Source organism: Sminthopsis crassicaudata, chromosome 5, assembly GCF_048593235.1.
Source record: "Sminthopsis crassicaudata isolate SCR6 chromosome 5, ASM4859323v1, whole genome shotgun sequence".
Taxonomy (NCBI): Eukaryota; Metazoa; Chordata; class Mammalia; order Dasyuromorphia; family Dasyuridae; genus Sminthopsis; species Sminthopsis crassicaudata.
This window is the reverse complement of record NC_133621.1, coordinates 33,031,224-33,054,313: the sequence shown is the minus strand read 5'-3', so window position 1 is coordinate 33,054,313 and position 23,090 is coordinate 33,031,224. Positions and strand designations below refer to the sequence as shown.

General features: G+C 32.6%; 1 protein-coding gene across 1 annotated transcript in view; it reads right to left on the bottom strand.

Moving 5' to 3' along the window:
* Nucleotides 1-23,090, bottom strand: part of TBC1D5 (TBC1 domain family member 5) — a 578,427-nt gene that overhangs the window by 408,460 nt on the left and 146,877 nt on the right. The window contains exon 5 of the mRNA XM_074269720.1: nucleotides 17,718-17,828. The gene's annotated coding sequence lies outside the window, so the exon portion shown is untranslated. The remainder of the gene's footprint in view (nucleotides 1-17,717; nucleotides 17,829-23,090) is intronic.

The window sequence follows — 23,090 nt, the reverse complement described above, 5'->3', positions numbered from 1 at the left end:
GAGAGAGAGAGAGAGAGAGAGAGAGAGAGAGAGAGAGAGAGAGAGAGAGAGAGAAATTTTAAGTATTATCATGAACTTTTAAAGACCAAAATGAGCAGATCCAAGAGATTTATACAGTAGCAATATAAAAATCAAATAACTTTGAAAACTATAAGAACTACAATCAACATTCATGATTGTAGAGGATTAATGATGAAATATATTTTTGTTAAAGAGGAGAGATTTAGGATATAGAATGAGACATTTATATAAATACATATGTTCCTACACACACACACACACACACACACACACACACACACACACACACACACACACACAAATAAACATATAATATATTTATATTTGTGTACAGTCATTAAGAGAATTTATTTTGTCAAAGACTAGTCTTTCAGGCAGTGGTCCTCAAACTTTTTAAATAGGGGCCAATTCACTGTCCCTCAGGCTGTTGGAGGGCCGAACTATAGTAAAAACAAAAGCTCACACTCTGTCTCTGCCCCTTAGCCCATTTGCCATAACCCAGCAGGCCACATAAATGTCCTCAGTGGGTGCATCTGGCCTGCCGTAGTTTGAGAACCCCTGCTTTCAGGGATCATTTCTGTTGAGTGTGACTAGAGAATTGTGGCTGAAAGTGTAGCATGGAGAAATTATTTTCTCTGATTGAATATTTGATAAAATTATTTTTCTTTTTTTATTTATTTTCAGTAGAGTGGGGAAGAAAATGAAGAGAAAATGGATATTTATTAATACTTTTTAAAAATAGCTACAAGGGTACTATATGAACTTTTAGAGGAGGTCACTGTATTACTAGTTTTACTGAATTTCAATTTTATTAAGCATAAAGTAATGTAACAGGAGTCATCTATAAATGCAACATAAAAACAATATGGATCAAAAAAACTCAAAAATTCTTGATCTTCTTCTGCACAAATCTGATATGTCAGTTCCTCTAGTCAATCAATTCTAGGGACGCCTGTCCAGGACCAAATATAAATTCTTAGGGTTAGCTTTAAAGCCCCTCATAAACTGGCTCCTTCTTGCCTTTCCAGTTTTCTTACACAGTGTACTTCCCATGCTGCAAAACTGGAAAACTGGCCTCACACAAAACTTCCATTCTCCCACCTCCAAACATTCTTTGTGGCAGGGCAGTTCTTTCCCACAAACTTAGAAGTGAATTAATACATATGAAGCATTTGTGTAACTATAGCAGAATGGTAACATTAACAAATTTAAGAATCATATTGGCAAAGTTAATTTTAAAATATGCATTTTGTAAAATATATACAAATTTTTAGGAGGTTTGTGGTGATTCAGAATATTCTTGTGCAGGGACGAGGACTGGACTGTAGCAATAGTAATTTCTTTGAAACTAGCACTGAGAAGTTAACAGACTTGCCAATGATCACCCCACACCAGGTTTCAGAAGAGGAAGCTGACATCAGAATCCCCAAACTTCCAACTTCACTTGTCTTAAAATGAGATGCAGTTGTTACTTAATGTGTCTTGTTGGAGAGACAGAATTTCTGAATTATAATTATTAGTGAGGGACTGGAAAAAGTGAAGGGAGAAATCATGAAGAAGAGGTTAGTTGTTTATAGAAAATTTGGGGGTGGGGTGGAAAAATCCATTAGCTGTGGTAGGAGAATACTAACCTCCAAACACTATTCAAATTATAGATGTAAAATGACTAATTAAAAGTAAATACTAGATAAAATACAATATATAAGAAAATTTAAAGAAATTTCTTGACATAGTTTTAATTTCCATTAAAATAAATCAGAGTCCTGGTGTCTATTGGCCCCCATTCACTTGAAAAGCTTCCTACAGTAGCATCAGCAGAAACCATTACCTTATTAACAGCTCCTCCCAAACAAAATCAAGTCACTTATGCTCTTAGTTACAAGTTAATTTACTTGAGGGACATAAAATGTGCCTAAAAGATAGAATTATATTCATTGAAATGAAATGGAAGTATCAATACTAAATAAGTAGTCATCAAAAAGAGATCCATAGCAGTAGTAAAATTTACAGCTATGAAGCAGAAAAAGATGTTACAAGTATTAATACTGGAAATAAATAATTGTCTTACTAGATTTTTAGTAATGTATTATCATCGACACTTGCAAAACACAGGCTTTCCTACTCCAGCTATGGGAATGACAATTACATTTCCTAAAGAGGCTATCTAACTTAAATAAATAACTCTAAAATAATATCAATTAGCTTGAAAGAGTGCTTTTTTTTCTTATTCTTATAGATTTGATATCTAGCAAGTAACAAAATACCTCAGACCTAATGAGATTCAGAAGTTATAGAACATGGAAAAAGGAAGGCAGTAACAAGACACTATAAAACATAAATCATTTTTTTCTATGTATGTATGTATGTATGTATGTATGTATGTATGTATGTATGTAAAACTGAAAAACACTACCATAACAAATCTAATCTGGATCACAGTCCTTAGCCACTAAAACCCAAGTTTAAAAAAAAAAAATGTTTTCCCAAAGAATTCAATAAATCTGGCACTGACATTTAGAATTATTTCAAGAAACTCATTTTTCATATCACATTCAAGTTCATTATATTATACATAGTTTAGGTTTTAATTTTGCCCCATCCCTATTTGACATAGTTATAAGGAATGGGTTGTACTGTACAATTTGGGTTATTATATTTTGTTTTCAATATTTTCAATGCTAATATATAATATAAATCTTCAAAGTTAAAAGCTGAAGGACAAAAGGTCTCATCAACACAGTACCATAGGCTGGAAAGATCATCTGATAAAATGCCTTTAACTAGACTAGCAAGATGATGAGCAGCTTTACTGAAGCTAAAATAAAACCATAATCATTCTCATGAGGGGATCCTTTGACATTTTATTTCTTCTCAGGTGGAAACCTGGGGAAAACCTGTCTCTCCCAGGTTCTACTATCCCACTGACTTCCTTCCTGGATGAGAGAACTTTCAAATAGCTGCATCAAACTCTACAACCACATTTAGGAGTAAAATGCAGGGTCTACAGGTATGAAGGAATATAATACTGAGGTGGAAATACTACAAAGGTGGATTATGAAAGAAATCCAAATAAAAATTCTATTATGCCAGGCAATGTATTTGATGAGGGGAGTGTAAGGACAGTATTTGCTCTCGACTATGTTTCAGCCTGGAAGCTCCCTCCAACCCTACCTGCAATACCTTGGAACTACCCATAGCTATGGGGCTGCATTCATAGAGAACAAATAACTCATGTAGACAGTGGAGCACATTGGAATGCTGGAAACCTAATTGCTACCAGTCTCCTTTCCAGTTTTCCCATTTTTGTTTTTTTCTATATCAAATAAGTTTTTTGCTAGGTAAGTTTTATTTTCTACTTTGTCAAGTATTAAGTTCCACTGAACTATTTTTAACCAATATCAGATGAAAATGATGACTGCTGCTTATAAGAAAATTTGATGTCTTAAAGTGCCACTTCCCTATCATCACTACTTTTAGAAATCATTTTCTTTGATATTCAAAATCTTTAACCAAAATCTACCATTTGGTAAAGGTTCTACAAAATATCCTCTCTGCAATTTGATTAGTATGGAACAAATTAATAAAAGGTATGAATTAATAAGAATGATAGTCATTTTTATTGGATAGGTTCATCATAGTTGATTTTTAAGCATTTCTACCTTGCAATTGCTGAAATTTCTATTTTTTATTTGGTAACATTTCAAAAACTCTGTGAAATAGTGGGAAGAATAGACACCTACTTTATTTCAATAATTATTGGAAAAAAATATCGAGTATCACTATTGCATGGGATGCAGGCTTCTTGAGTTTAACTGATATTAATGACATATTGCTTAAAAGGCCCCTTTATGCATCTATTTTGAAAGATTTTATACCAAAAAATGATTCCTAGACTTTGTCAAAGGGCCTTCACTATAGCTATTGAGGAAAAAAAAGTGATTTTTGAATTTGTTATTGAATTGATTATCTAATGATTTTCCTAAAGCTGGAATGACAATTGCATCCACAGTATAAATCCAATTCGGTCATAAAAAAATTATTTCTTCAATAAATTACTGTAGTCTGTTTAGCACAGTTATTCTTAATTTTTAAATTTTAAAAATCAAAATTCATTAATTCTTTTGGCCTATGTTTTTCCTTTTTTTTTTTTTTCCCTTCTTTGGTTTATGTATTACAATTTTATTTGTCTCAAAAATTATTCTGGTAAAATACTTTCTCAAAGTTTGGAAATTATTCATGAATACAAAAATCAATTGGTTATTAAAAATTTGATGGAATTCTCCTATGAATCTATGAGAACCAACAAGTTTCTCTCCCTGCTCCTCACCATTTTTACCTAATTTTATTTACTTTACTAAGAATTGGTTAACTAGGACCTTTATCTAGTCTTCTGAAAGTTTAGCTATTTTATTTTTTTGAAGGTATTCCTCAAATTATTTTGTTTTTTAAGTTTTGTAAGTATTTAACTGGACAAGATATATTCTAATTATTATTTTTATTTCTCCTAGTTTTGTTATGAGTTTACTTTGTTCACTTATCCTTTTATTGTTTTAGGTTTTTTTTTGTGGTTTTTTTTTTTTGTTTTGTTTGTTTGGGGTTTTTTTGCCCTCTTCTAATCAGACTACTTACTGGTATATTAATTCTACTGGTCTTTTCACAGAAACAGCTTTTAGCTTATTTATCACTGGAAGGGTCAGTTTCCAATAGATCTATTTGTCCTTTAATTTTAAATATCTCTTTTGGGATTATTTTAGGTTTGTTTATTCATTGGTGTTCTAAAATTTTAAATAAATATTCAGTTCATTGTTTCTTTTTCTTCTTTATTACTGTTTGTTTGTAAAAATATGATTTTTTTGTAAGACTATTTTTTAGCAATAATCCAGAAATTTTGGTAAACTGTTTCATTATCTGCATTTTTTCCAATAATTATTGGTTCTCTGATTTCCTTTTTGAGACTTTATTTTTAGTTAAGATTTCACTTTTAAGTCTCAGTTTAGTTGTGTGTCCTTTTTTTAGTCCTTGAACCAATGAATATTTTTATTGAATTTACGTTGTAAAATCTCTGTGCCATAATACAAGGACAGTATGTAGAAATTCCAAATGGTAGTGAGAAATATGTATATTCTTGCACAATCCAAGTTAGATGATGTTATAAGTTTTTTGGCTCTAGTTTCTTCAGCAATTTTTCCAGTATTTTATTTTTTATTTCTATGCTCAACTTGCCAAAAACTAAGAGGAAGACTGAAATCTTCTGTCAATATTGTATTATTGTCTATTTGGAACACACAAGTTATTACTGATATTAATTTTTTGCCTATAGTTCATTTTAGCACAATACCATTTCCTGTGTGTGTGTTTTTTTTCTAGAATGTTTGTTTATGCTTTATCAGATCACACGATTGTTACCCCAATGATTTTGGATTGAATTCATACATAATAAATTATTTTTTCAGACCATTAATTTTATTCTGCACATATTTTAATCTTCTAGGTGTGTTTCTTGTAAGCAACAGATAATAGAGTTTTATTTTATATTCTTATCCAATCTGTAATCTTTTAAAAATGGATTATTTAATATGCTGACATTTAAAGTTAATGAATCTATATCCCAAAGAGATCATAAAGGAGGGAAAAAGACTCATATGGGCAAAAATATACGTAGCAGTCACCTTTGTAGTGTCAAGGAACTGCAAACGGATTGTATGCCCATCAGTTGGGGAATGGCTGAATAAGTTATGATTTGTGAATGTTATTGGATATAAGAAATGATTCTATAAGAAATGATGAGCAATCTAATTTCAGAAAAGTCTGGAAAGACTTCCATGAACTGATGCTGAGTAAAATAAGAGGAACCAAGAGAACATTATACATAGTAACAAGATTATGTAATCATCAGCTGTGATGGACTATGCTTTTTTCAACAAGGAGGTGACTTAAGGCAATTCCAAAAGACATGATGGAAAGTGCCATTCACGTCGAGAGACATAATTATGGAGACTGAATGTAGATTAAAACACAGTATGTTCACTTTTGTTGTTGTTGTTCTTATTTGTCTGCATGTTATCCCCCCCTTTTTTTTGTCTCAGCATGAATATAAAAATATGTTTAGAAGAATTACACATGTTTAACCTATATCAGACTGCTTGCTGTCCCAGGAAGGGGGAAAGAGGGGAGGAGAGGCAGAAAAATTTGGAACACAAGGTTTTGCAAAAATGAACATTGAAAACTATCTTTGCATGTATTTGCAAAAATAAAATATTATTTAAAATTAAAAATAAATAAAATTGTGCTTATATGTGTTTGTTTATATATCATTCTATAAAATACTTTTAATTATTTCATTTTCTGTCTTGAGAAATTATGGGCAGTTTTCTTTTAATATTTTTTTCATTATAGTGATCAGGATTTTTTTGACTTGTGTTTTTTACATAGACCTATAAATCTTATGATGTCTTTACTCGTCAGGTCTTTGACATTAATAGGTTTTGCTTGAATAGAGAGTATATTTTCATTTAATTTAACTTTTTTACTTTTTCTAGGTTACCCTTCACTTCTACATGTTTTCAGGGCCATTCATTGTCTTCTCTTTTGTTTCTTTGCTGATGCCTGACATCAGAGATTCAAGTTTTGCTACTGTGCCAATTACTGTTATTTTTGCTGTATAGGCCATAAATTCTGCTCTCATATTTCCCTTAATGACTAGACAAAAGATGGTGAATTTGTGAGTAGTAAGGATGTTTAGAAGGAGTGAAGAAAAATCAGGTTGGTTTTGAATGAGTTGAACTTTCAATGTTTATGGGACAGCCCATAAAAAATGTTCAGGATGCAATCAGTGATGCTAGACTGGAGGTCAAGAGAGGCATGAGGGCTGAATAAATAAATATGGGAATCAAAACTAAATCCTTAGTTAAAATAGAAAAGAGTCTAAAGCAAAGCCTTGAAGATAGTGACAATGACTTAGAGGAAAAGTTAAAAATGAAAATTTAGAAGAAACAGTCAAAGAGGAAGGGGGAGAATCAATAGAGATCAAAGAATATTTGGTGGCTGTGATTAAGTGCTATCAAATGATACAGAGAAGTCAAGAAGGATGAGGACTCAGAAAAGGCCATTAATTTTGGCAACTGAGAGAACACTGGCAACTTTGCAGAGGACAATTTAATTCTATTACTTTAGTGGGCCAGACTGAAGAGGGTTTAGAAGAATGCCACAGGGAAAGAAGTGAAGAACCAAAACTAGATGGCTTTCTCACATAATTTATTTACCAAAAGAGAAGAGATAGCAAATACGATCTGCACCCATGGTAAGATCCAACAAGGATTTGTTAAAAAGAGAGACCTGAGCAGGGATGTAAGCATCAGTAAAGGAACCCATAAATCAAAAGGTACTGCAGATTAGAGGGAGAAGATGATGGCCTGAACACTATGCAAAGGACCCTGGGAAAGTGGGATGAGCAGAAAGGCCATTTACTCTTAGAAGCTAGAGTAAAGAAGATGGTAGAGGACAATGTAAGAAGGGAGATTAAGTTTTTAAATCTAAGATGAAATCCTCCATATTAAGAGAGCAAAGGGAAAAGGAGCTGTGGGAGACATGATAAGCACAGGTCTGGAAAAGCTTCTATGAAATACAAGGAAATCAATTAGAGAGGAGTAGGAAAATTCTCTTATGGCAGTAAGGACCCAAATGAAATCAGTTAATAAATTAACATGAATCTGTAGAGGTCCAATAAGCATATTCTGATAATTTCCTACTATTTTATCCCGTGAAGAAGAACAGATATGGATGGTGAGAATAATCCAAGATAAGATTTGGAAAAGCAGTATAGTGATTGACAAAATGACATGTGACCTATGACAACAAAGGGTAGTAGAATTATCATATCGTGAGAATGAAAGCCATGATTGACTGCATTAGGATATTAACAGAAGCAGAAAAAGGCCTGCAGTACACTGAGGAGATGCTTCCTGGAGGTTTTAGGGAAAAGAAAAAAAAAAAAAGAACTATTTAGGATGAACAGATATAAAGAGGCTGTGGTCCTCATCTCTGTAACAATTCTGAGGAAGTTACAGAGCCAGCAAAGCTTGACTAGTTTTTGTATGTACTAATAACCAAGCAAATTAAAATATAGGGTTAACAAGTCTAACCTTCACCTATAGAAAAAAAAAGAAAGAAAGAATTATTATGCCATTAAGTATGCTTATTCTTGTAGCTGCAGGTCAGTGTACTTACTTCAAATTTACTTCAACAGGTGTCCTTTCAGGTTTTCTTACCACATGAATCACTGTCTATCTCCAAAGAACTGATGTAACTAACAAAATGCCACCACCACAGAAGATATAACATAGTTAGCACAGGGATGGAAGTAAGGAAATGAAGGCAGAATAAAAGAAGCATGAAATACAGTATGAACAGAAGTAAAGCAAACATTCATTCCACTTCAGTAATATATATGCATAAAGATGTTTAACATATTCTTATTGAACAGATATATAAGTTCTTTTTCTAGTTATCCCCTGAGGAATTAAATAAATGTTGAGAAATCTAGAAATAGACATACACATGCACATATAAAAATTATTGTCAATGTATAAGTTACTGCTGTCCTGGGACTGCAATAATTTATGTAACATCTGTTTTCATATTTTTTCTCATTTTTTTCTAATTAACATGCATATTTAATGCATAAATGCTCAGACCACCTCTTTTTTCAGCTGACTTTGCCTCTTTTTTGAAGTTGTGTACTCCTGGGGAGTGTTCAGGATAGATGAAAACTAAAGTCTGATTCAAAACAAAGATTAAGAGAAATGTAAGCAAACAAACAAAAAATCCAAAAACATATTTTCAAAGACCTATAAACACATTATTAAAAATTAGTATTTTTAATTAATGAAAATCTGCCAAAAAGTCATTACTTATTTTCAAGAACTAACAAGATTTAATAAATATCCCATAAAAAACTAATAATTCTCTTAAAACATTTTATTTTTTAATCATTATAAAATAAGTTAAATCTTTGGTAAACCATAATTACTGGCTTATAGCAGATACAGTTTAAAAATTTTTTCTTAAGTCTTATACAACTAAAATAAATGCTGATACATGTTAAAGTATAAACATCCAAAAATGTAATTATACAATATATTATCCTAAACTAATGATGCTCAAGAGTAAATTGATAATGTAAATGCTCTTAAGATTTGTGGAAATGAAGTGTAAAATACAATATTTCAGCAACATTTCCAGGAATGTATTTTCATGAACCTGAAAACTTTGAGCCTACATATATTAGATTTGAATATAAAGCAATTTTTAAAAAATTTAATAATTAAATATTATTTTTCTTTAAAATACAAATAGCATAACCAGCCAATTATAAAACAATTTTAAAATATGCCAAATTACAAGTTATTTTCTATTACAATTCACTGGCTGAATTGAAGTGAACTATTATTTATACAATAAAATTCCATATCAAGCATTAGCTTTGGGCTATAGGAAAACAGGGATAACCATTTGTCACCTCCCTTTCCCAAAAGGCAGCAGCATGGCACAGCACAGAGAGAGTTTAACTGGATTCAGCAATAAGTTGGCACGCATTTACTAAGCCCCCACCTAATATTTAGGTGCCAGGCACTATTCTTGATACTGGGGATACAAAAATAAAAATTCAACATTCTTTGTCCATCAAGTTCTCAATTTCTCCTGAGAAAGCAACAAGAATATTATCAAAGATAGAGGCAATACGTACAAATAGATACAAGAGAAAAACATGAGTTCAAATTTAACTTTCAAGTCTTACTACCTATTAAATGAGATGACATATTTACATTAATTTGCAAAGTGTAAAACACTTTTTGTCAACTACTATTATCACTCTGCATTTGGTCACAAGCAAGTCATTTAACTACTCTGAGTATAGAGCATTTCACACCACATGAGACTTCAGAGGTACAATGCTTGGGAGGTCTTTCCATTGTTCCTTATGAAGTCCTTTTAAAAAGCGGAGATTATTTTCTAAAAGGAAAGGTTTGGGGACAGCTAGATGGCCCAAGGGCTAGAGTATCTGTCCTGCAGTCAGGAAGCGCTGAGCTCAGTCTGGTCCCAGACACTGAACACTTATTAGCTGTAGGAGCCTGGGCAAGGCATTAAACCTAAGTGCTTTCAAACAAACAATAAATGGAAAGGTTCAACACACAAAAAAACAGCAATCAAAACAACAGCAGTAATAAGAAATAAAACAAATCCAGGCACATAAACCCAAAATGCTAAGAGAGTGCCAAAATGAAAAAGATCAAGTGGAGAAGAAGAGAATAATGAGAGATCAGAGAGATATTTTTTGAAACTTTCAATAAGGAGATGACATTTAAGTTGGCTCGTACAGGATGCCTAAGACTTATAAAAGAAGAAATAAAGGGAAAGCATTGCAAAAGAAGAGAATGGCCTTGGAAAAGGAATGTAAACAGGAAAGCAAGGAGCTTGTCTGATATTGCCTGATTTTGAGTGGAATAAAATATGTAAAAACCAATGATTAAACTTTATAAAGGAGAAATTCAAGCCAGATTATAAAAGGATTGAAATTTATTTGACAATTAATGGGGATCACTTAATTTTGAATCCTATAAGAAGATGTAAATTAAAAAGAAAAATGCATTTACCAAAGCACTGCCAGAGCAAGGAAGATGTAGCTTTATACCTAATTTCTTGCTAAAGATCACATAAAGTTCAAGGGACCAAAAGATCTTCTCCCTCCTGGCCTATGTCTAAGAATGGTCTCTTAGTGACTAGGAGGATACAGAACAGAAAGGAGGCTATCTAGGGCTCATCTCCTTAAATATCAGATTCGTGTATCTCTGAAACCGATATAGGTCAGGACAGCTGGGTGATACAGTGGACAGAACACCTGTCTTGGAGGCAGGAAGACCTGATTGCAAATTTAGTATCAGACACTTGAACTCTACTATCTGTATAAGCCCAGGCAAGTCACTTAGCTCTCACAATAATATAAATAAAATTTTAAAACTGAGACATGTTGAAAAATAAGACATAAGAAAACAAAATCCAATAACTAAAATCAAGTAGATGGGAAGAAAAAAAAAAAAAAGAAAGAAAAACATTAAAAAATTGAACAATGTACACAATGATAAGACCATATAGAGAAAACATAATTCAGTCCTTTACTGAACTGGTGGGGCACTATGGATTTGAAATGGTGTGTATATTGTCAAACTATTAATGATGTAGTAATTTTTCTTAAAATTATTTTTGTTCTTTGCTTTTTTACAATTTTGATTAAAGATTACTGGGTAGGGAAAGGAATGAGCTATTAACAAAACAATGTGAGACATAAGAAAATTTAAGAGTATAACCTTCATTTCAAAGTTGTTTTTTGTTTTTTTGTTGAAGAGAGGGAAAAGCAATATTCCTGATAAAGTCTGTATAAATTCAGAAAAAAAGGACAACCCCATTTAGAATATCAGATAAAACATATACTTAAGCATTTGGTTTTTAATAGCGACTACCTCCAAAACTGTTTGTTTATTTTCTTTAGTTATATTCTGTAAATACTTATGCATTCACTTCTTCTCTCATATATGTACTTATATATACAAGCTAGTCATACCATTTATCTGGCCATCACCCACAAATGTTCATGAACTCTGAAATTCCATTGTTGTTGGGTCATTTCAATCATGTCTCACTCTTCATGATCACATTTGGGGTTTTCTTGGGAAAGATATTGGAGTGGTTTTGCCATTTTCTTCTCTGGGCCATTTTACATACAAAGCAATTGAGGTATACCGGGCTAAGTGACTTGCCCTTAGATCACACAGCTAGGAAGTATAAGAGGCTATATTTGAAGCCCTCTGAACACTGCACCACCTAGCTGTCCCTAACTAATAGGTGCTCCAATTCTCCTTCTTTCTAATACCAAATTTCCTTGCTCTCCAATCACAGGATGATCTCTGATGCTTTTACTCCTCCATTATCTCTTAAACCATTATCCCTGTACTAGCTACATTTCTCTGGCTCCATCGTGACACTTTGATTCTATATTGCCCTTTTTTTCCTCCAAGTTCCCTGATCCATTATTATCTTACTAATTATATCCTGAAAATTCTCATCTTTGAATCACTTTCACTATCTAGGACCTTCCCTTCTCCTCACATGCTACTGAGTAAGGACAGAGAAAACTATGAAAATGTAATGTTTGTGTCCACCATAAATTTGTGCTCCATATTCTCAACCACCTCACTTCTTCAAAAGGCCATTCTTTTTTAACTCAATTGAGTCATGATTCCACTTATCACAGATCAGTTTTTCCAAACCTTCTCATTCCTCAACTCACCACGGCCAGCTGAGATTACCACATCTATCATCCTTACATATCTTCAATAAAATAAAGTTCTTCTTCCCTATACAGATCTATCTACAACCTTTCCCTGTCTTGGCTTTCCTGCTGGTCACAAACACGTCCATGTTTCCCTAATCCTTAGAAAACAGTCTTACTTGCTCCTGCCATCCCCACTCTCATCCACCTTTCTCTCCGTTTGGCCACCAAATCCCTTGAGAAGATTTACTAGAAGCATCTCTACTTCCTCTTCTCTCATTCTCTTTTTAGCTCTCTACAGTCTAGCTTTCAGTTTCACTTTTCTGCTCTCTCCAATTTTGCCATGGATCACTTAATCCTGCAGTTTTGTTAATAGTACATAGAAATATTGAAGATCTGTGAACATGTATTCTACATTCTGTTCCTTTGCTCAAACTGTTACCTATTTCCTCTACTTGTAAGATTCTCTAAGTATATCGTAATTGCCTATGAAACATATTTCATTTCCTTGTTGTCTATGCTTATTCCTTCAATTTCTTTTTCTTGTCTTATAGCTAACATTTCTAGTACAATATGGAATAATAATGGTAATGATGGACATCCATGCTTCATCCTAAATCTTACTGGAATAACTTTGAGTTCACCCACATTAACAATAATGTTTGTTCTTCATTTTAAATAGATATTACTTCTTGCTATTTTCATAACTATAATGTGTGCGGTTTTTTTTTTTTTAATGGACATGGAGTTGCTAGGGAAGAACTTCCCATATTCAGGATTTTTAAAAATAACATTTTACTTTTTCTGAATTACATAAAAAGACAATTTTTAACATTCATTTTAATACATTCTGACTTTCAAATTCTCTCCATCGCTTCCCCCATTTTAAGACAATAAGCAATTTAAAATAAACTATACATGTACAATCAAGAAAAATGAAATATGCATATCAGTCATGTTATAAAAGCAACATAGCACACAAAAGCAAAACACACATGTGCATATACGCAGAGAAGAAAAAATAGCATGCTTTCATATTATCAGCTTTTTCTTTAGATGTTGATAGCATTTTCATCATGAATCCTTTGCAACTATCTTAGATCACTGCACAATACTGCTGCTACTGCGTACAATGTTCTCCTGGTTCTGCTCATTTCTTCTGCATCAGTTCTTGCAAGTCTTTCAAAAATTTTTTTTTAAATCAACCTGCTCATCCTTTTGTATAGCACAATAAAATTCCAATATAATAATAAACCACACACCATCCCCCAGATGATGGGCAGCCAATATTACTTATCATTTAAAAAAATACATTTATTTCTAAATGGATAATGTATTTTGTAAAAAGCTTTTTTTGCACCAATTGAGAAAATATGATTTTTTTTTAAGGTTATGATCAATTATGTTTAGTTTTCCTAATATTTAACCAACCCTGAATTCCTGATATATAAATCCAATCTGGTCACAGGATCTGATATTTGTGAAAACTTGCTATTAATCTCCTTGCTAGTGTTTTATTTAAAAATTTTGTACCAATGTTGGTCAATAGGGTTTTTTTGTCTATTTTTTTTTCTCTCCCCTGATTTAGATATCAAAACTATATTTGTGCCATAGAAGGAATTGGGTTGAATTCCTTCTTTGCCTATTTTTTTTTCCAATTAGTTTATGTAGAAATTAGTTATTCTGGAAATGTTTGGTAAAATTTGCTTGTAAATCCATTTGGTCCTGGGTTTTTTCTTCATCTTTCAATCATGGTTTCTTTGATTTCTTTTTCTAATATAATGTTATTTAAATATTCTATTTCCTCTTCTGTTAATTTGACTATAATATTCCTGGGAGTTTTCATATGGGGATTTCTTTCAGAAAGTGATTCTTTCTATTTCTAATTTACCTATGCTTTTAAAATACCTTAAAATGTTCCTTCATATTTTCTTGAAATATAATATCTAGATTCTTTTAAAAAAAAAATGACTTTCAGGTAGTTCAACAATTCTAAAATTCTCTCTCCTCAATTTATTTTCCAAGTCAGTTATTTATCCTATGAGATATTTCACATTTTCTACTTTGTCCTTCTTTTGATTTTACTTTATTGTTCCTTGAAATCTCAGTCATTAGCTTCCACTGGTCGTTTTCTAATTTTTAAATAAATTTTAAAAATTTAATTGTTCCCTTTATAAGAAGATACAAATGGCTTTAATGTTAGATAAAAAATGTAAAATGGGCTAATCTGAACTCAAATACCCCCAAGCAAGTAATTCAGGACATCATCTAAACAAAATCTTGGCTTTTTAAAACAGTGAAACATATAAAAACTTTTAAAGACAAATGTATATATTTGTTATTTTTGAAGATATTAAACTGTATTAATAGAATGTATATTGTCTTAAAAAACACAAAAACATTTTATTCCAAAGTTTGTCCTTGACAGAAACTCTAAACACATGTTCTTATTCAACCATGGGGAAAAATAGCATTAACAGGGTTTGCCTCATTAAGGTAAATGTAACTCATAATTCTGATGAATTATAATACTGACTTCAGTCACCTACACTTTAAGCCCTAGAATCACATAGAATACAAAAAGAAAAATAGGAAGAAGCGTTCGTTCTCCTTTGTTTGGTCCAGGGACAGTGAAAACAAAATTTCAAAACATGTACACTTTATCCTTACCATCTACCTATAAACTTTTCTGAATTTGTTCCCTGGGCTGCTAGGGAGTAGAGCAAGTAGGATTAGGCTCCCCAAGCTACATTTTTGTCCCACTAGTTTCTCTTTTTGTTGGTCCAAAACAAAATTCCCATTTTTACTTCCTCTCAATCCCCAAAGCTCTTTCCATAGAAGCTGTACTTTATATATTAAATTAAAAATTAAAATTAAAGAAATTTAAAAATAAAATTAATTTATAATATAGCATAAATGATTGCTGCCCAAATTATATTTTTTTCTCTACTTTCTCTGTTTGTTGGTACAACACAAGACTCTCCTTCTTACTTCCTCTCAATCCCCAAAGCTCTTACTACAGAAGCTATACTGAATTATGTATTGGGAGAAATTAAAAAGTTAAATTAATTTATAATATAGTGTAAATGATTGTCTATTAACTGAGAAGTATGTTTTTTATTCATTCACATAAACATCTGATAAAATTCTAGAAAGTTCAGTGTAATGAAATGTTTAGAAATGGGGGCCGCTGGATGCATTAACCAAAAAAAAAAAAAAAAATCATTCAAATAAAACATTCTCAGTTATTCCTGCATTAAATACAGTCTTGTTGTCTACATTTAATATCATAGGTGCTTTATAGCTCCCCTTCTTTTGCTTTATCCTGAGAAAGCCTGCACTGGGGAAAAGATAAATAATAAGTGTTTTTAAATAAACTGTTCAAAAGTCAGGGATAAATATATGTATAAAGTATAATTATTTATTAGCATCACTTTTGAATTATTAGGAATAAGGCAAGAAGGCAAGAATATACTGAATGTGACAAAAAGTCTAAATGATTAAAAATATTAAAATTAAAGTATTTCAAAAATAACTCAAAAAAACAAGCAGATTCAGCAAAAAAGAAGAAAAAATAACAATGAAGATTGGAATGAATGCTGGTGGCAACAAAGACAGATACATGAGGAGATTGTCTGAAAAGGCTTTGGTAAGTATTGAGCAATGAAGACTTCAATAATAAGAAAAATAATGACCTGCAAGTTTCAATAAACTCTTCTCATTTCTTTTTTTCATAGAATTGCTGTATCAAGGAAATGTTACTGATAAAGTTTAGATTTTAACAAAGCATTTAATAAAATATATGAAGATATTCTTGAAGAGTAATAAGTGAAATATGTAAAAGAAATGCTAGCTGGAGCAATAACATAAGAAATTGAAGAAATAAAAATAGGTAATGAGGAAACAAAACTATTACTTTTGCAAATGATATGATAGAATACTTAGAGAATCTAGAGAATCGATTTCAAAACTAGTTAAAACAATTAGCAACTTCAGCAAAGTTCCAAGATATACAATATACTCACATAAAATGTCAACTTTTAATTTATAGTACCAATAAAACATCACAGAAAGAAATAAGAGAAATCCAATTTAAAGTAACTGCAGACAATATAAAAAACTTGGGAGTTTACTTGGCAAGACAAGTCTACAGTTTACACAAACACAATAACAAACACTTTTTACAGAAATAAAGACAGAGCCAAACAATTGGAGTTTTGACTACTGATGGCTAGGCCAAGCCAATATAATAAAAATGACAATTCTACTTAAATTAACTTGGGTGTTCTTGCCATACCAACCATACTACCAAGTAATTATTTTACAAAAGCTAGAAAAAATAGTAACAAAATTCATTTAGAAGAACAAAAGATCAAGGGAACTCTATGAAAAATAATGTAAAAGAAGGCAGCTGAGCAATTCCAGATTTCAGTAGTAAAGTGATAATCATCAAAATATTTTTATTATTAAAAAACAGAGTAGTAAATCAATGGAAGAGAATAGATGCACAGTATACAATAGTAAATCATCACAGTAATCTAGAGATTGACAAATCCAAAGATTCAAACTTTTTGTGTAAGAACTTAACATCTGACAAACATTGCTGAGATAAAAAGCAAACCAATTTGGCAGAAATCAGGAAGGCCATAATCTCGTACTGTATAATAAGATAAGGTCAAAATGGATAAATGACAGACATAAAGGAAGATATCAGAAGTAAATTAAGGGAGCACTGAAAAATGTACTTGTCTTTTCAATGGATAAGGGAAGAGTTTAATACCAGAGTTGGAGGGAATTACAGGAAGAAAAATAGATAATTTTGGTTAGATGAAATTAAAAAGCTTTTGCACAGACAAAACTAATACAATCAAAATTAGAAGGAAAGAAGGAAACTGGAAAAAAACATTCTGTACCAAGTTCTTCTGATAAGGGAAATGTCTTATAAAATATGTGGGGAACTGAACCAAATTCATAAAAATTGCTTCCCTGACAAAATAATACAAGAAATAATTAAAGAAAATCGTCCTAAAATGATAGAACAAGTGGAGAAAGTAGAAATAGAAAAAATTAACATTTTTTTAAACAAGAGCATGTTACCCATCAACAAATGGTGGAGGGTTTGCCTTCATTAATGCCGAAGACTCGGGATAAAAGGACAGTTCCCCTAACATATGTTGGGGGGGTACAAAACAAAGTAGAACAAAACAAAATAGAAAAAAAAAAGTAGTACAAAACAAAATAGAAAAAATTAACTGGCCTATGAGTTAAAAAATGACTGCTGGAAAGGTAGGCAAAGAAAATTGACATCAGAAGAGAGAATTTTGGCATTGTGAAATTCCATAAATTATAGTTGTAGTCAATGAAGACATACCTGTAAAATTATACACACGAGGCCAAGGACACTACATTTCCAGTATTATTTTTCCTCTCTTATCTTCTTAAAACTCTCAGCTCACATCCAGTGACTTATGTTAGGACCATGCTAGGAGATTAAAAAAAAAAAAAAAAAAAAAAAGGGATGAAAATCATTTTCTAGTATGCTAATAATAATGTTATTAATAATTGATAACTAATTAAAATATAGAATAATGTTATAATCCAGTACATCATAAAGAGGCCACATAACATAGCTGACAGAAGAAGAACAAGGTTCAAGTTCTAGATCTAGACTAGCAGGATGACCAAAATCAAGGAACTTAGTAACAGCAGGGCCAAGAAACTGATGAAGAACTAATGAAGAAGAAACCAAGGGCAAGGATTCTGGGTGAGATTCAGACATTTTGATTTGTGTATGTCCCCAAGCATGGAGATAATACAAAATAAGAACTTACAAAAAGTTAATTAACTACATTACAAATAGATAACTTGGGGCCTAATGAAAATCAGTCATTTTAGATTCCATGTCAAGTGAACCATTCATCATAATCATGATAATCCATAGATCATACATAATGGTAACTATTCAGTTTATAATATTTATAAAATTCTCTTCTCTCAAATTCTCTCAGATCACCTTTTATCAACATGATCTGGACTCTGAAAAGGCCAGATTATTCTAACCTGTTATTAGAAAATTACTTATACCTTGAAAAAAATTAATCCTGTGTCATTTTCTTATTGATCCTATTTACAAATAATTGATTTTGCCTTATTACAATTTAAATCATAGTGGTTTTTTTGTGTGTCTGAACTAGTCTATAATGGGTCAAGATAAAAAAATCTAGTCTCCTACTTCAAGGAATTTTTCTAACCTTGGAGAATGTGTGAGAAAGCAAGTGAGTTTGGGCCTGATATCTTTACTCCACCCAAGCCATTCTTCAAGGATATCTTATGTGCTCACCCAGTTTCATATCTAGACTTAAAGAGTGCTTCTTAATCTCATGAGAAAAGAGGAGTTATTGTTAGTCCTCTGTATGAAACTTTCAACTAAACAGGTTGTTCCCTGTATCTCAGCTTTGTAACCAATCATGCCACCTTTAATCCCAAGATATCATCTAACCTACTTTGTTTTGTACCCCCCCCAACATATGTAAGGGGAACTGTCCTTTTACCCCGAGTCTCCGGCATTAATGAAGGCAAACCCTCCACCAATTTGTTGATGGGTAACATGGTCTTGTTTAAAAAAATGTTATCTTGCACAAAGATCTTTCAATTCACCCTTTGGTTAAAATTCATCACTATAACCTTCTGAGAAGAGAATCAAGTAAAGAATGTCATGAACTTCAGTCATTTCTGTTTTGACTTCATTCATGAGGGTCTTAGGTTCTAGTTGTGTAAAGAGACGATAGAATTTATTTAGAAAACTAATAAGTTGGAGCCAATAAGGCAGGGTAGAAGGAAGCTGAATTCACCCCAATAACCAGGTCAGGAACATACCAGACTGATTCCTGACCAGGAGATCCAAGTGATACAAAAACCCTACTCATAATTTTCCTAACCCATGATACTGGAAGGAGAGAGAAAGGTCAATAGATCCAAGGAGGGCAGTCTAGTCAGAAACATTCCCAGTAACACCTATCACAAAGACTAAAAGTGAGCTGTGGTTCTGCATGAGGGGAAGAAGAAACACACACAAAGACTCTTAGCCTTGTTCAAGGAGCCACAGGTACCCAACTGGATACTCCCGGGCCAACTCAGAGGCTGGCTGTACCAGCCAGGGGGAGCAATAGGCCCGTATCTATGTCCCGAGAAAACATCAATGCTTACTGGGTACCCCCTCTATGTCAGGCACTGTGCTAAGGGGCAAGGATCACAAATTCAAAAGCAATAAGCATTTGTGGAGGAGCATCTCCAAAAAGAGAACTGTGTCTGAAACCTTCAGATGGATGATCAGAACAGGGATCCAGCACCAATGAGGATGCCGCCTGTGGCTAGACCACTCTGAGCATTCAGGTCTTCCCAGCTGCCCACTCATGGCTACTGCTAGGACATGTCTCGTTAAGATTCCTATTCATGTATGGAACTCGCATACCAGCTTGGATTTGGGTGTGCAGCAAAGAACCAGACTTTGTACTGAATCAGACTACTCTGTCAGAGAAAGGGGAGAAGAAAAAAAAGGGGGTGGTAAGAGGAAGAGTAAATTGAGGGAAGGATTAGTTCTAAAGAAAACAAACTCTAAGGAAGCTAAATTAGCAAGAGAAGCTTAACAGAAAGGAAGGGTAAAGGTGACATATGAAAAAGAAAGATGAGTGGGGGAGAAGGGGTGGAAGCTGTGGGAGGCAGGAAAAGGCACCAATCCTAGAGTACTCGTGCCAAGTACACTCCTCTCCCAACACCTTTTTTTACTTTAAGGGAAAGGGAGTAGAAGAGATCCAAAATGAAGGAAAAGTGTAAGAAAACAGAAAGGAAGGAAACAGATAATTGCCAATCAGAATTATAAATGCACAAACAAAATCAATGCAGATAAAATCAGAAAAGAGCGAGCAAATGGGAAAAAGGTTTTGTACCAAGTGTCTCTGATAAAGGTCTTATTTCTCCTTTTTTTAAAGCTTTATTGAAGTTTTGCTGTTACAAAGATCTCATTTCTTTCTTTTTTTAATTAAAACCTTTTATTGACAAAAGCTTTTTACAAAAACATATGCACGGATAATTTTTTAACACTGACCCTTGCAAAATCTAGTGTTCCAAATTTTCTCCTATTTCCCCCTACCCCTTCCTTTAGATGGCAACTAATCCAAAATATGTTAAATATGTTCAAATATATGTTAAAATCCAATATATGTATACATGTTTACACAGTTATCTTGCTAGATAAGAAAAAACGAATCAAAAAGAAAAACAACTGAGAAAACAAAATGCTCAAACAACAACAAAAAAAGTGGAAATGCTATACTGAGCTCCACATTCAGTTCTCACAGTCCTCTGTCTGGGGATAGATGGCTCTCTTCATCACAAGATTATTGGAACTGATCTGAATCATCTCATTGTTGAAAAGAGTCACGTCCATCAGAATTGATCATCGTATATTCTTGTTTTTGCGGTATATCCTGGTTTTGCTTATTTCACTTAGCATCAGTTCATGTAAGTCTCTCAAGGCCTCTCTGAGATCATCCTGCTGATCGTTTCTTATAGAACAATAATATTCCATAACATTCATATACCATAAATTATTCTGTCATTCTCCAACTGATGGACCTCCACTACAAAAAGGGCTGCTACAAACATTTTTTGCACATGTGGGTCCCTTTCCTTCCAAAGGTCTCATTTCTAAGACAGAGAGAGAACTGATTCAAATTTATAAGGAAAGCAGACATTCCTCAGTTGACAAATTGCCAAAAGATGCAAAACGGAACTTTTCAGCAGAATCAACCCAAGCTATCAACAGGTATAAGAAAAAAAATTCTAAATCACTATTAGTGAAATACAAAGGCAACTAAAAAACAAAATGACAAATGCTGGAAGAGCTATGCAAAAAGAGCTACTTAAATGCCCTTGTGGCACAGTGGTAAAATGGCTATGCCATATTGGAAAGCAATTTGGAATTTTGGACAAAAAGTTATTAAACTGCATTCTTTTATACCAAGCAATATAGCTACTAGGTCTATGCTGCATAGATCAAGCAAATAGCAAAAGGGCCTAGAAGCACAAAATATTAAAATGTTTGAAGAGACAAAGAATTGGAAATCAAGGAGGTATGGCCCTACACATAATGACATATGGAATGTGATAGAAAACTATTGTTCTCTAAGAAATAATGGAGAGAATGATTTCAGAGGAGCCTGCAAAACCTTATATGAGTGATATAGAATGAAATGCTCAGAATCAGGAGAACAATTTAAACAATAACAACAATATTATAAAAACAAAAGATTCAGGAACTCTGATTCCAGAGAATTAATGATAAAACATGCTATCCTTCTCTTGATAGGTAATGAACTTATTACAGATTGAAATTTTGGGAATCATGGCCAATGCAGGAATGTAGTTTACTTATCTATATGTGTTTGAAACAATTTTTCTTCCCTTTCTATTCCAAGAAGAAAACAATGAGAGGAAGGGAAGAAAAGACAGGACTGGAAAAGAATTTTAATTGACTCAAAAAAACAATAAAAAATTAATTTTAATAAAAGATAACAAGTTCTTTCTTTTTTTAAATTAGATTTCTTAGGGTGGATTCAGAGTCTTCTAGGCCTCAAAGGAAAAATTATTGTTAAATCTGTTAGTTTGTGTTCATTCACTTCTGAGCCATACAAATCTTCAAAATTGTTACTTTCCTCAGCATATGAGCATATTTTAAGTCTACCTTTACATTTGGTGCATTAAATAAAGAACATGTACATGTCAAGAAATTTTTTCGGATTCTACTTGTTACAAACTCATGACACTGTCCATAATTTTATTTCTTGCTCTATCCAAATTCTCAGTTCCAGACTTAATAAATTATTCTGCATCTCATTAACTGTCTCTCCTTATGTTATTCCATTTGTTTCTAGTTTCTACCTTTTCCCCCCCAAAACATTGCCTTATTGTAACATCACCTGTCTGTCACCTTTTGTCCCACAAACATCGTAAATTATCTAAGCCAAAATGTTAAAAAAAAAAAAAAAAAAAAAAAAGCAGCTCAAATCACAATGGATAATCTGTGGTAAACTGAAGTAATTTTATATAAAATAAATTAACTTATGGAGGAAAACAGATGAAATCTAGTCCCTGTCCCTGTCATTCTATACTGCTGAAGATGATTTACTGATCAGAAAACAGATATGGTAGCATTAATTAAAATGTAGTAGGATAAAATGGGTATCATGATAGAATTAAGATACTTTTACCTATTTAGACAAATATTTTCTCCTTTGTGCATCACAACCAGGAGCCAAGATGGCAGAGCAATATAAAATGGCACAATAAAACAACCCATAGATCTTAAAAAAGCAAGGGTAAAAGGCTGTCCTCTCAGTCTTAGAAAGCCATCAACACTCATACCTTCATAAGGGAACAAGAGGACTAGCCTAGAACCTTTTCTCTAGAAGTGCCCACAACTGGCTCTCACATCAAGCCTCAAGCCTGAAGCAAATTGGAGAAGGAATGGGGTGGGTTATGGGGATCCAACTATTAAAAACTATTGTGGTGACAGGGAGGCTTAACATATATACAGGAAAGAATACACTTCAAAATAGCTACAAAGCCTCAAAAAAAAACCAAACAAACAAACAAACAAACAAACAAAAACATAGATTGAGCACAAACTCAAACAGAACTTCTAGAAGATATACAATTTAAAAATTAAGAGTTAATTTTTTTTCTA